Source organism: Thermobia domestica, chromosome 4 (assembly GCF_964235325.1).
Source record: "Thermobia domestica chromosome 4, izTheDome1.hap1.1, whole genome shotgun sequence".
Taxonomy (NCBI): Eukaryota; Metazoa; Arthropoda; class Insecta; order Zygentoma; family Lepismatidae; genus Thermobia; species Thermobia domestica.
The window spans coordinates 61,067,430-61,081,504 of NC_137457.1; positions in this window are offsets into that span (position 1 = coordinate 61,067,430).

The following is a 14,075-nucleotide window of genomic DNA, read 5'->3' on the forward strand; positions in this document are numbered from 1 at the left end:
TTGTATTTTGAAATGATGTTCTTCTTCCAAGTGTTTAGCTCCTTCTTTTATTTTCTTCTTTAAATACTCAATTTTAATCTTTAAACCTTCTATTTTCTTTACTAATAAACGTGGTAGATCTTCAAGTCTTCCTTCGCAAATATGACATATTGTGGCTGATTCATATATTTCTTCTTCCTCCTCAGATAATGGAATCATAGGTGTATAAGTATCATATATTTTTGCTATTTTGATTGCTTCTTCTGTTAACCTTTTTATAAGCTCTTCTGCTACATTATCCCCTACTTATTCTACTGGCTCACTTTTCTAGGATTCCAAAGTGCTTTTTACATAGTAAATAAAACTATTAGGTTCATGTAGTTGATAAGCATTTGAGTAGGATCTTTCAGGATCAGGCTGACATGTACTTATTTCTCTTAGTAATGATTCTAAGTCTGCTATTATTGTGAATGGTATTCTTAAAGAGCGCCTATCATTTACAAATTCTAATATCTTATTCCACTCTCTAGGCAAAATGATTTTAGCAGCAGAATGTAAACCACAGTATTCTTCATGTTGTTTTAATAATTCTTCTGATTCAAAATGTTTAGCTAGACATCCTTCACATAAAAATCTCTTATGTCCATCTTTTGTTATTTGACTTCCAACAAGCTTTCATAAATCTTTAATCAAGCAGTAATGTGTTTTATCTCTTTTCTTTAGATATAAAAGACGAAAATGATTTTGATTTCTTTCTTTAGATATTCTAAGTGGGTATATCTTTTCATTATCATCTAGGGTAAACACACTGATAGATATATTAGCTCTATTTTCAAATTTTGGTATATCAGTAATTTGTACAGGAAAAGGGATATCTTTAAAATATTTATCTAATTCATGCTCATATTGTCTAGGAACTCTTTGCGGATCTTTATTAACAGGATGTAATGCTCTTAGAACAGACCATAAGAATCATTTTTGATCTTTGTTTTTCATTTTAATGCATGCTTTTCTTCTTTTAATTGTTTCTGGAAGTTCTATATATGATAATCCATTCATTGCTACGTATTTATTAATTCTTAACTCAAGATAATTAACAGAATGCAAAGTCCAACCTGAACCTTTTCCTTGAAACTCTTCCATCTCTGCTCTAATTTTTCTAGTTGCATTTTTATAATACTCATTTAGATCGGTGAATTGAAGTATAATTTCATTTGATGTTTTAAAATTATGTTCTCGAATCTGCTTATCTTTTATGAAGTTACATGTAAATGACATATTTACCTAAAGTGCATTAAAATATTTAAATCCATTATTAATCATACTTTTAACTGGGTTGCTAATTGAACGTAGGAATTTAGAAGGATCTTTATATTCACCTGAATTTTTATTTTAAAAGTGTGTAATCTATATTTAAATGCTGTTTCCTTTGTTTCTACTTTAATTGGTATACGTGGTGGTTTCGGTTCTTCAATTACTTCTTGTTTAAATGGGTATATGTTTTTAATCTGTGATATGTTTTGTTCATCTTCATATTTTTTAATACGGTCAATAAGTTCAGCCTTTCTTAATATAGAATATCCTTTTATTCCTTTCCTCTTACAATGGTTTTTTAATTCATCAACTTTCATTGTGTATATAACTTTCAATTCATCTGGTTGATTTTGATATTGTTCGATTTTTTGATTAATTCACTCTTATTTAAAGAACTAAAGTTACGGATTTTCATGACTTTACATATTAGTTTTAGTTTTGTAATCGACATCTCCCTCATCTCCCCACCAGTAAAATTAACATTATTTATACTCATCTTATATGAAAAAATACTGTATCGTTTTTTCATATTTACCAAATTTTTAAGTTCATTTTCATAATATTGTTTTCATGTTATATATACCAACATTAGCATACTTATTTTTCCTAACATAACTGCTAATTCTTGTACACTCCTGCCATTGTCTACATATATTAGCGTGTTGTGTTAGTATAGGGCTTTTATGGTATCACCCCATCAAAGTCATTATTAATATGATGAAAACTGAATCATTTTCATAAACTCACTCATCATCATAATTATCATTTACCTTCTTATCCTATTTACCTTTAATGAAATAACTATGAAAGATAACATTTATAATATTATATTACTTTTATTTATTTAATTATTATGAAAATTATTAAACCCTAACCATTTAATAAACACTTTATTAGCTTTTATGAAAATATTCATAAAAGTTAAACACATTAAATTTACACTACAACATATTCCTTATCTTATTAAACTATTATGTGAATTATTAAACCATAAAATATAACATTTATAATAGTATATTATTTAATTATTATGTGAATTATTATACTATAATTATAACATTTATAATATTATATTACTTTTATTTATTTAATTATTATGTGAATTATTAAATCATAAAATATAACATTTATAATATTACATTACTCTTATCTATCCAACTATTTTGTGAATCATCAAACCCTAACCATTTAACAAACACTTTTTTACCTTTCTTTCTCAATATTTTTTCAACCAAATACTCATCCTTATATTTAGTTTTTAATAATTCTGGTTCATAAAATCTTCCTCTAACGTCTTCATTGTTTAAATCTTTAATTTTATATGTTGGTGGATTAGATGTTATAACCTCATTAATAACAAACACTTCTGCTGACCAATTAGGTGTATATCCTTTTTCAAAAAAAACCTTTAATTTTACTTATACGAACATAATCACCAATCTTATACTTTAACTTAACAGACTTATATTCTTTCTTATACACTTTTTTCAATATCGCATGCTCATTTTTCTTATTCACTTCTACAGGTTTCACACCAATTGTTCTATGTACTTTGTTATTATATTCATCAACCAAACCTTGCAATATTTTTAACCGCTTATAATTACATTGAACAGTAAATTTCTTAAACATATTTTGTTTAAGTGTTTTGTTAAATCTTTCAACAACAGAAGCTTTTTTATCACTATATGTTGAGTAATGATTGATATTGTTTTTTTCCATCAAATCTTCAAATTCTTTATTGTAAAACTCTTTCCCTTGATCTGTTTGTAAATTATTAGGTTTTCTTACTTTTAACACTGATTCAAATGCTTCTGTAACATTCTTACCACTCTTATCTTTAACAGGAACAGCAAATGCATATTTTGAAAACACATCTATAATCGTTAGCAAATATTTATACCCTTTATTGATTTTGCCATAAATCATCTACATGATCTGCTTGCCATAAATCATCTATACCTTTAACAATAACACTTAACCTAGGATAATTTTTTCTAGATGGTTTATGAATTTCTTCTATAATGTCTTCTCTAATACCTTCACCTTCATATAGTCAATCGGGCTTTTTAATGAATTGGGATTTATTAGTACCACATACAACACATATACTTTTCTTAACATATCTTCCATTCTTTGTTTGTTCTACTCTAATGGCACCTTTCATTGCACCTGTTGATTTCTTACACTTAACACAATACATCATTATTTATTAAAAGAAAATTATTATGGTTCTCTTTCTATATACATAATAACTTGCAATGATTTTCCTTCTTCCATAGCTGATTTTTTTGTGCTTGGAACATAATTGTATCCCCCTTTTTAATGTTTAAAGGAAAACTTACCACTAAAGTATTGTTCAAAAATATATCTAAAAAGTATCTATCCAAACTTAATTCCATATGCAATTATTTTTCCATTGTAGAGAAACTCATAATCATTAGATAAATTAAATATTCTGAAGATTTGGTTTGGAACATTTGTAGTTCTCAATCGACATAATAAATTTATAGTTTCTTTTTGCATAATTAGTTTAAAAGCTTCCTTCTTCATCATTTGGAAATCTTCTTTTGTTATAAGTGTATTTAATTGGGATGATATTTCTGACTTATATTGATTAAATTCTGAAACAGGAACTTTTGCTTTAAATAGAATAGTAACATTATTATTGGTCTTTTTAAATTCTTCCATATATTCACCTTTTAAAACCTCAATATCATCTTTCTTTATATGTGTGTCTTGTAATGATTTTAATACATCTTCAAATTTGTTTCTATCACTTTCTAATTGGTTGTTAATATCGCTTTTCACTGACTCGAGCTGGTTTAACGTAATAGCATCTTGTTGACCTATCTAAATTCCTTAACCGTTTCAGCTGCTCTTCACTAATATCACTTACCTTACTTTTAACATTACCAAAAATATCCATATTTATTATATAATAATTTGAATTATTTAACAGCAAGTAAAACAGTTATACGAGCTCCACCAAAATCAATCAAATCACCATTCTCATCTTTAATTGAAACTTTGAAATTATTAAATTTATTGTGATATATTGGGATAAATATCTTTTCATTAGTTTCATATATAATTGGTTTTCTAAACTCTGCATTTGTTCTAAATGTTGCAATTAAGTCTGTTTCGTTGTGTGTTGTGTCATTATGTTTTAAAATCATACCTTCTGCTAAATCACAGTGAATATTTATTGTATCAAATGGATGAAACCTTGGTGGCTTATCTCCAACATGTTCTATCTTTTCAGTCAAGTTCTCTTCACTAAAACCTAATAAAGTATTAATTGTATCTAAGGTTATATCACATTGCGGGCTAAATATTTTAACTCTATTTTTCCTTCTATCCTCAGTAAATTGAATATTTTTAAAAGGATTGTTGGTATATGGAAGGTTTGATATAATATATTCTTCTATCTCTTGTAAACTATATTGACCAGGCTGAATTATGAGTTGTTTTGTAAATTTTGAGTTACTATTAAAAATGTTAATTTATTGTTTTTTCTGTAATGTTTGGAGTTAAGTATGTTGTGTAAAATCCTGCAACAGGTACTTCTAAATCGTTTTCAAATGGGTAATGCAATGACATGTTTAATACAGATGAATAACCATTTAAATTAAATACCTTCATTTATTATATAATAAATAACTAATATGGATAATTGGGATATTAAAATCAGGTTAACAGAGGAAACGGCGAAGAGGAAGAGGAATGGTGAGTTGTTACCTGATGATATAAGATGTTTAATAGTTGGGCCTAGTGGTTGTGGTAAAAGGACGTTAATGATTGATAATTTTCTGTTGGCACCTAAGTGGTTAAAATATGCAAATGTTTATATATATTCTAAAAGTTTAAATCAACCTAAATACCAACACTTAATACAACTTTTCCGAGATATAGAACGTAATATTAAAGATACAGTAGCAATAATAATAGGAAACAAAGAAGAGATTATTCCATTAGATGGATGTGAGGACTATTCCGTGGTAGTATTTGATGATTTCATACTAGAAGAACAAAACCACTTTAGAGAATATTTTACTCGAGGTCGTCATAAGGGTTTGAACTGTTTCTATCTTGGACAAACATATTCTAAAGTACCAAAACAATTAATTAAGGACAACTTAAACTTTGTGTGTATATTTAGACAGGACAATGTAAATTTAAAACATATATATGATGAATTTGTTGCATCTGATATGTCGTTTGAAAAATTACAATCATTATGTAGCAAGTGTTGGAGTGAAGAACATGGTTTCTTAACAATAGATATGACTAGGAAGGTGAATAATGGTAAATATAGAAATAAAATTAAAGAATTTCTAAAAGTGTGAACTAAACGTATATGAATGCAGGTGAACGTATATGTTATGTTATGTTATGTTATGTTAAGTTTTTAATTTTTCTTTATATAATAAATGGATGTTAATAAAGCTAAGAAGTATATTAAGTTAAAAGAAGAACTTATTAAAAGATTCAAGGAAATTAAACAAAGTAATCGAAGTAAGTACGAAAAATTTAAAGAACAAGATCAGCCTGTTATTGATGCAATTAGAGATTTAGGGCAAGATATATCAAAAGTAGCAGAAGAAAATAAAAATCTAATTCAAGAGTTAGTTCCAGTTGTACATAAAAGTGTGAGAGTGGATTCAAGCTTATTAGAAACACCGCCTATGTATGATAGTCCTATAAATGAAAGTGATACACCTATAACAGAGGAAATAAAACACATGAAAAAACAAATTAAATATAAAGTAGAAGGAATAGAATCTTTAGCAACAACTCATTTTGGTAAGATTACCTCAAGATATTATGCAACTAGAGATGATAAAAGTTTTGGAATACAACCATATGATGAAGATGGGAAAATTATACATATGATAGGAAATGCAGAAGTTAAAATTCATGGTGATGATTTAGTTATTAATAATCGACATTATACAGGAACAGAAGGTTTATGAGAATTATTGACAAAACATTATCCAACGAATTATAATGATGATGATCTAGAAAAATATAAACAAATAGTAATTGATTCTAGTGTTGCATTTCATAATAATGATCCAAGTACAAGAAAACAAAAATCTAGTAAAAGTAAAAAATATAAAGAAATTATCAAACCTATTTGGGATGAATATATAAAACCAACAACACCTTCAAAAAAGACACCAAAATCTGGAGAAGGAATAAAGATATATAACGAATTATCAAAAGAACACAAATGGATGGATGATGTGAGAAAACTGTTTGATCGCTTGATTTATATTGATGGGGAAGAAAAATCTGGAAATGATAACTTTTATAATGAGAAAGTAGGTATTATGGATATGATTAATTCTAAACTCATACAATTTATACCTAATGATTCAAAAGGTATAGGTTATTTGATAAAATATTGAATACGCTGCCACCAAAATTTTGGAATAGTGAAAAGTATGGAAAAGGATTAGTAAATGATTTGATTAATAAACTCCCATTTGAATTACATATTCCAGGATTTAGATTTTGCGGGCCTGGGACTAAGCTTCAAGAAAGGTTAGAGAGAGGTGATGAAGGTATTAACCCATTAGATGAGGCTTGTAAAGAACATGATATATACTATAGGGATAATAAAGATACAGAATCAAGACATATTGCAGATAAGGAATTAGAAAATAAAGCTTGGGAAAGAGTTTTTGCTAAAGATGCTAATTTAATAACTGAAAAACTACCTGCTCTTGGAACTGCTTTAGTGATGAATACAAAAGTAAGATTTGGTTTAGGTTTATATGTACTTTTTATGGAAATTTTTCATAAAAAGCTTTTAATTATATAACAAATATGCAGTTAAAAGGTTTTACATTTACGATTCCTAATCAGGAACTTAAACAATTAAATATAGATCACATTTTAACTAACAAACAACTCAAACAAAAGGAAGCAAAACTAAGTAAAGGACAATGTATGTCTCTATCTCTTTCTATACCACAACTTAAGAAAATAAACAAAGAAATGAAGGCAAATGATAATAAAGTTCATTATGGTGGTTTTATATTTACTATTCCAACGATTTTAGCTTTAATAGGTGCTCTAGGTTCTCTTGCTGGAGGTGCGGCTGCTATTGCTAAGACTGTAGATGATGCAAAAAAGAATAAAATGGAATTAGAGGAACAAAAGCGACATAACTTAGCAATGGAAGAAAAACAAGGTGGTAAGCTTTCAATAAACGTAAACTCCAAAACAGTAAAGAAAAAGAAGAAATTAAACCTTTAAGTAATTTAGATCTAATACAACTTGTTAAAAAACTTAAGATAACAAACTTTAGAGGTGTATTTATGAGTGATGAATTGCCTAAACAACCAAGGAAGAATGAGTGTGGTATTGTTAATTTTGATACGTCTAAAAATATAGGAACGCATTGGATTTGTTATTGGAAAAAAGGAAATAGAAAGTATGTGTTTGATTCATTTGAAGGTAATCCGCCAAAAACACTTGTAAAATATCTTGTTCATAATATAGAGTACAATAGCAGCCGTATACAACATTTTAACGAGGTAATCTGTGGGCATTTATGCATTATGGTGTTAAAAATGTTTACAGATGGGTATAGTTTTTTCAGAAATTATTAGTCAGGTGAATAGGAATAAGGATATTTGGAGAAGTTATATTTAAGTTTTTATGGGCTTATTTTATGGGATTAATTCATAAAACGATTACAAATATTTTTATAATAAATATGGATAAGATAGAATCATATGAATTACAATCCTTTAAACCTAATCAAAAAACAATCGAGAATTTAAATAAGCCAAACAGGTCTATTGAATTTGATATTGACGTGGGTGATGGTTTCATACATCCTTATTATGCTGATTTTTATGTAACTTTTGAAATTAGAGGTAGAGACGCTGATGGAGAATATACTAGTGGTCAAAATATTAGACTTATTTATAATTTCTTCCCGCATTTGTTTTCTCAAATTCAAGTTAGTAAGCATGGACAGATATTAGATATCATAGATTATCCTGGTTTAACTTCAACAGCTGTAAACACATGTACGATTTCAAAACCAGAGGCAAATCACTATGATGAATGTGGATGGGAAGGAATTACGTGGCAAGAACAGATGAAGAAATAGTGTTTTTGCTAAGACTTTTGCCAGGATTTTGTTCAGATTTTAAAGATATTATGTGGAAAGGAGGATTGAAATATACATTTAAAAGAAGTGGTTCTGATGATAACGCATTTGCTATTTGGAAAACAAAAAAGCAGGATGGAACATATGAAGACAATCAACCGCATCCAGTAAAGTTAAGATTACAAATATGGAGTTAAGAATGCCTATTGTTAATTATGAACCTAACTATGCCACCTTGTTAAGACCTAATATTTTAAAAGAAGGTAAGATTCCTATTTCATTCAACACGTATCAATGTTTGCAGAAGACTGTTAGTGGAAAGTATTTAGAATTCGATTTAACCACACAATTTAACTCAAGTGAATTTGATATGCCTAATTTTGTGATTGCCTTTTTTCAAACTGATAGAAATGATAATCAAGAAAGAGATTCGAGCTATTTTGATCATTGTAAAGTTCAGAATATCCATTTTCGTAATTCTAGAAATGAATTTTTCCCATTAGAATCTTTAAACTTAGATTTTGCAAAACATAAGTATTTGAAAGTTTATGAAATGTATACGGTATATAAGCGAGCTACAATTGGAAATACTGAGATGTTTTATTATCGTAAAGAGTTTTTAGAAAATAGACCAATGTTCGTAATTAACCAAAGCAAGCATAAATCAGTAACTGTAAGTGATAGAACTAATTTGAAACTGACTGTTAATTTTGAAAGCGATGTACCAGATAAAACAATTTGCTATGTTGTTACGATTGGAAAGAAAAATTTAGAGTATGATGTTGAGAAAGAAAAAATAATTGAGAAGATATAAATCAATTATATGTTAATTAGATTTGTTTAGTTTGTAAGTGTTTTTATGACAATATCATAAAAACTTATCTAATAAAATGACTATTCCAGATAACATTCCACGTGAGAATTTAATTGTGTTAATTGAAGATACTATATTAAAACTTGAGAAGTTATTAATAAAAAACAAAAGGAAGTTCAAGAGAATAAAATGTGTTTATACTACTCTTATTACGTTATCAATTCTATTATCAGCTTCTACAGGGTTCAGCAATGTATTTATTCTTGTTACAATGTATTCAATTATTACAACTGCATTTGCTTCGGCTTCTGCTGTTATCACTGGTCTATCAACACGGTTTAATATAGCTTCAAAGAAAGAATATTATAAAAATATGGTGAATCGAATTGGGCTGTTTAAAGATGAGCTTAATGTAATTAAGCTCATGAATGGTGAATTAACAGATGAAAATGTAAGACATATTGTTAACAGAATCAATGATATACTTAACGAAATTCGAGGCTATTAGAAACTGATTTTTAAAAAGTTTCATATAATAAATACGATGGCGAGTCATATTGAACTTTTAAATAAACTTGGAAGTCTTGAACAAAAACAGGTTATTGGATTAAGAGAATTAGAATTAAATACAGAATATAAGATTGTGAAAATGGAAAAGATTAAAACTAAGTTTGGAAAGAGCATTTTAATTGAATGTGAGGAATTTAAGATCTTTCTTCCACCTAGATTTACAAAACACTTAACAGATAAAATGATTGATGAGATCGTTAAAGATGGAATAAAAATCAAATACACTGGTCTAAAAGATAATTATCCAACTGTTGAGTTCTGTATGTAAATTTCAAATGGTGACCAGTTTTGTGAATCCAAAAAATAAAAAATGACCAAAAATATGTTGTCAGAAGTAAAAAATGGAGTGGATAGAATGGATCCTCAAAAGAAATTTATACTTACTAATAATTTCAATGTATTTGTGAAAAATGTGCAAACCGAAGTTCAAGTAGTTTTTGATATTAACGGTTGTCTATTCAGCTTGAATTACGATCAGTGGACAGAGTTTAAGAAGTCATTGACAGAGTTTAAGAAGTCATTTCCTATAGAGAACGAGGTTAACAGAAGATTCCATTATCAATATCCAAACTTGTAATTTTAAGTATGTTTTAAGTGTATAAGTGTTTTTATGATTTTATTATCAATTTCCGAACTTGTAATTTTAAGTGTATAAGTGTTTTTATAGTATCAAGACTATAAAAAACTAAGACCTTTGGATATACAGAACATAATGTCATTTAAATTTTAAAGATACATATATAAATAAGGGATTTATTTGAGTTTTTTGTAGTTATATCCTTAGAGTTATGCAATTTATAAGACATTCAAAAAATTAAATTTATTTCTCTATTGATTGACGTTTGAATTTTGAAAATCGGTTAATATTTGACGATGTTATAGCCAATTCAAAATTTCGGGAATTTTTTACGGGTTTATTTTTGAGTTTTATGGAAAATGTTATTCTTTTAAAAAGTCTTAGAATTTTATTGTTATTATAGTAGTATTTTTATTTTTTCGATTTGTTGAAGTTTTGTAGAGATATTGAAAAAGGGAAACATATCCTGTGGGTTATGCAACAATTTATGCATTTTAAAAATTGGCTATGCTATTAGTATTCATTTGCAGTTTGAATTTTTGAAATCGGTTAATTAGGGGCCGAGCTATGGAATTTTAACATTATTTGGGGGTGGGACTATCAGTGTTGCCAACTCATTTTTAACAATTATATTTATTAGTAATGGGGCGAATTCATCCCTATATGTTTTAAAGCGATATCTTGAAAAATTAAAATCCTGGAACGTTCCGAAAAAAATATTGAGTAGGAGACACTGCATGGTAAAAAGAGATCTAGTGAGAACAGCATGTACAATTTGTGAGTTGTGAATTTCTTTCTTTTATTTGAGGAAATCATGTTGAGGAAATCATGTTGAGCTATATGTAAGTCATTCTCTCTCTCTTGCTGGAGGTGGAAGGATATAATGACGTGTATCAATTGCGTAGTCCCATGCGGTGGATTATGTGATAGTTATTGCGTAGTCCCATCTCGTGGGATTTCGTCATAGTTATTGCGTAGTCCCATGCCGTGGGATTACTTCATAACAGCGCCATCTGGTGTCTACTGCAGCTAGAAGTTCTGTTGGAATGAGGAGGCTAATGTATATATATGCATGTTAGTGTGAGGAGAAGAAGAAAAAAAGAAAGGCTATATATCTCATATACATGTATGCTCATGCTCTCTCTCTTTCAACTGAAACTGGTTTGTAAGCTGAATATATGTATGTAACAGCGAATCAACATACTTAACTTATAATCATTCAGCCATCTGTGGACCGATTTCTATCAAACAAAAACTACTTTTTCAATCAAAGACAGCACTATAAGTTATAAGTTTTAGATGGAAGTTTTTATCATTTAAAATGTGATAAAAGCCAGTGCACAAGGTACAATACTCAATCTACTTTGCGCTCTGTAACTTTGTTGAAGTACTATGGTCAGTGGCGGGTTTGGGGTTGGATGGGGAAGGTGCGCTAGAACTGGTATCAATGACACTACTTATACTCTTGGAGCACTTAACCCGAGAAAGCTAACGTGTCGTAAAGTTTACGAGTGACTTGTATTATTTTGATGTCCACTCCCCTCGCCCGGCGAAAATTGTCTCGTCTGCTGAGTTCCGTTCTCTACTAAGCCTGCATTGTTGGGCAGGATTTACTTTGAACAGTTTCCGGCTGTATTTCTATATGAACTCGATAGCCGCTCGTAAGATTTACGATACGTTAGGAATAACGCTTGGATTTTTTATATTGTTTACTATTCTCTTCTACTTCTAGAGTTAACTTACAGATACATTTTAGTGAAAGTATTGGTTTTATTTTATAGTATTTATTCAAGGAAAGTTAAAAAATGAATCGAACGCGTATTGATGACAGTGACCTTATCGAGACTTATAATGCATTGAAAGGAGACGTTGATGTACTGGACCAAATATGTAATCAGATGTCGTGCAGACGCAAGACCAAACGATGGCCCTTGTGTGTCTTCTTTGGGATGATAATCATAACCCTGGTTAATGAATACGTCATTTATGTTCAAAACGTTGTGAAAATGGGTCAAAAGCCTCTTTCTACAAGAAAATTCGCCATAAAAACTCACAGCAGTCTTATTGAGCGATGGCTTCAAGAATGGGTTCAATACTCAAATTTGCCACGAAAACTCTGGCAACCCATTGCTGATATCCTGAAAATACCGGTGCCATAGAAGAATGTCCAGTCCAAAAACCATCCTCGCACAATTTCTTAGATTTGCCCATCAGCCAAGAGGAGAATGACGTCAATGTATTGCACCCGCTGCAACAGGCCGATCTGTTGAGAACATTGTGAGAAATGCTGTGTGTACTGCGCAGAAAGAGTTTGAACAACCAAACTGGCTGCAAAAATGTTCACTAATATGTATTCTTACCAACTGTAGTTATTAAAGTCCCAGTTTGTAAAAGGATATGTATGTAGTTAAGTTTTTGTAATCAGTCGTAAATTTTACGATACGTTAGCTTTAACGTAACTTTTTGAACATGTTAGCTTTCCAGGGTTAATGAATTACCTAAAATAGCCTTCTCGCTATCCATTCTATAACGCTCAATATTATAACCGGAAGCGAATTGATTTCTGCCACTTCAAGTTTTAGTAGAAAGATTAGAGTCGAGATAGAACATAGTCTTGGGACACTTAACAGACTTCAGATAACCTCTTCTCGCTATTTAGTACCGTTTTAATCTGTTGTAATCAACACTAAAATGGAAAGTAGTTGAGGTTTACTACTTCCGGTTTGATTGAAAACATAAGAAAGAAGACGATATTTATTCCCACAACGCTATTTTAATTCCTAAAACAGCTTCTTCATATCCCACTCTGTAGATTAATTTGAAGCCATAAGTCATAGTTAGGTTAATTTCTATCTCTTCTGGTTTTACCAGAATGTTAAGGATGAAGCTGAAAGTTATCCTTGATACCCTTTATCGATTGCCGAATACTGCTTCTTATTATTCTAACCATTTCCGTTCTATAGTGATCAACGTTAAAATCGGAAATGACCCATTTGTACCACTTCCAGTTGGCGAATCACCTCCATTAAGGAACTCCCTCGAGAGGAATCACTGTGCATATTAATTGCAAAATGCAGAATTAAAAAATTCCCATTCGTCCAAAGTTATCGTTTCCTTCACGAAGTAACGACAGCGCGTATGTACGTACTAATATCGATAAGTTCCATTAGGCGATAACAATTAATACTCCACATACTCACACCACACAAATACATTAGCATATGTACACACGGCAGTATAACTGGTAGTATCCACACGCTTACGCCAGAAACAAGAAACACAAACACAGGCAGAGGGAGAGAGAGACAGAGAGAGAGAGAGAGAGAGAGAGAAAATATTGTACCTTTATACTGAGTGCACAGTTACTCACAAAATTAAAAAGAAAAAAAGAAAAAAGTTGTAAATGAAACTTTCAAAGATTGGTACACTTCGCATCAAAAAAATTGCGACACCTAACACAGTTAGGTCACAAAACATACACCTCTTTATCCCATAATCGTGTCAGTTAAAAAGAACCCCTCTCTCTCTCTCTCCTCCTTTGTTCACTCCTATACTAACATTAGATAACAACTGGCTCAGTGGTAGAGTGTTCACCTCTGGTGCTTGGGGTCCCAGGTTCGATCCCAAATCCCTTCAAGTGAACTTTGTGGTGGACAAACACCGTGTGCGTGGGTTTTCTCTGGGTTCTC